The following is a 2245-nucleotide window of genomic DNA, read 5'->3' as shown; positions in this document are numbered from 1 at the left end:
GGTGAGACAGTGATCGGAGACCTCCAGTTCATTTCAGCACTACTCGCGAGATGAGTTATCCTCACTATACTAAGGGGTCTAAAGCACCAATGTCGGCCCATTGGATTTGATATCCCAGTATTTGATGACGTGTTGAGTATAAGATAGTTATATATGTTAGTTTGCTATGCCAGTTTCGTAGATATGTAGGACTAACTGTGTTACTGTTTGATTATATGTATGTGCAATTAGTTGTATATGTAGACATGTTGTGTGGGTAGGGTTGAGGTTGCATTGCTTAGTCCGGTAACCAACAAACCCTGGAGCATGCCAGACATGAGCTGAGGGTCGGGAAGGCATACCAGACTCATATTGAGGACTCATTAGCATACCAGATACGAGCTGAAGACCGAGTCGTATGCCAGAATCGTACTGAGGGCTTGAGGGTATTGGAGCATCCCAATTGCGAGCTGAGGGCCAGGGGAGCATTCAAGACTCGTATTGAGGATTAATCAGTTATATTTTAGTCTTATGACTGAAGGGGGCAAGCCAGTCATAAGTTGTGGGCTCGAAAGCAAACCAGACTTGTGATGTGGGCTCGGAGGCAAGCCAGATGTGAGTTGTGGGCCCAGAAGGCAATCCATACTCACACTGTGGGCCCAAGGGGGTAATCCAGTCTGTAGAGTTGTGGACCCATTATATGTTGTTATTATGTGTATTATTGTTATGTATCAGTATTTTGGGGGAACTCACTAAGCTTCGGGCTTACAGTTTCAGTTTTGGTTTCAAGTACCTCGGATGATCGTGGGAAGTCAAAGGCGTGATCGTACAGCTCCTCACTTTTTATGACTTTGTGTACTCCGATACTCTGATGTATAACCATTTTGATAACAAATTTGTAATAACTATTAGTTTCTAAATGTTTTAAAAAAGTTTAAAATTGGCATGATTTTATGGATGTTCCCTAAATTTGAAACCCTGGCCCCGTTTGGAAGGATTTTGAGCCTTTGAGTAATTTTGGGAGGATTTTTAATGCATTTGAAAGAAGAAGAAGAAGAACTCCTTGGATAAGTGTAGGTTGTCTTGGAGCTTGGAGAACCAAGCCTTGTTCATCTTGATCTAGCTTCTGGAGGTACAAAGTCTTAATCTTGATGGCTTTCTCATGTAAATCTAGCTAGTTTTGGGTGTTATGAACTTTTGGTCACTTTAGTGCATGAAGTTTAGATCTTGAAAGTTTATGACCTTGTTATGGATAAAGTTGGAAACTTTATCCATCTAAACGTCATATTGATTCGGATCTAAAGGGTGGAGACTTAGACTTAATGAATTAAGTTAAAAAAGATGAACTTCTGGTCCCTTTGAGACTTAAAGACTAGATCTTGGTCGTTTGGACCATTATAATGGATAAAGTTGGAAACTTTATCTATTATGGAGTTATTAGGAACCATAAAAATGTGATCTTGACTTTTAGTTTTCTTCCATAAATGAGTTACAATGTCTCAATGGGTTAAGTAGTTAGGATTTTTGGTGTTTGGTAACTTAATGGCCATGTTAGACCATAAAGTTGGAAACTTTATGGTTAATGACGTTATTCTAAGACTAGATCTGGATTATATGCAAAAGAGCTTAATGATTAAGCTCTTAACAAGAAAAAGGAACTCAGTCGCGTACGCTGGGAGTTCCCAAGGAACGATAGACGTTTGTGATCAACCATCACGTTTTTTTTATCAAACTCATATACACCAAGCGTACAAGTTGGGAATAATGAGTGTTCGCAACCATGTTGACCAACTTTGACTTTTGGACTTTTTGGCTTTGATCTAGATTTGACCAAGTTTGACCTAAGGATATTTTGAGCATTTTGAGTTGTATTTGAGGTTAGTCTCTATTTGATAAATAGGTGACGGGAAGAGATGATATTTTGAGTCGGGACCTATTTAGCTATTTGTTTGGACAGAGAGGTGAGTCTTCTCAATGTATCCATGGGTCGAAGGCACCAATGTCATCCCATTATTGTGTTATCTAGGGTGATAGTTGTTATGTGGCATATATGTGTTTGTATGATGAGTTGAAATAAACCCCATGGTGGGGCCTACTATTGTATGTTTGGGTTGAAAGATACCCCAGGGTGAGGCCCCATGGCGGGACCCATGTTTGTTGATCGGTTTGAAATACACCCCAGGATGGGGCCCATATGTGTATACCAGGTTAGTTTATACCCCATGGTCAAGCCCGGTTGTATGTTTTGGTATGTGGTACTTTGAGG

Source organism: Lactuca serriola, chromosome 2, assembly GCF_051521515.1.
Source record: "Lactuca serriola cultivar US96UC23 chromosome 2, Lser_US96UC23_V15, whole genome shotgun sequence".
Lineage (NCBI taxonomy): Eukaryota > Viridiplantae > Streptophyta > Magnoliopsida > Asterales > Asteraceae > Lactuca > Lactuca serriola.
This window is presented reverse-complemented; position numbering follows the sequence as displayed.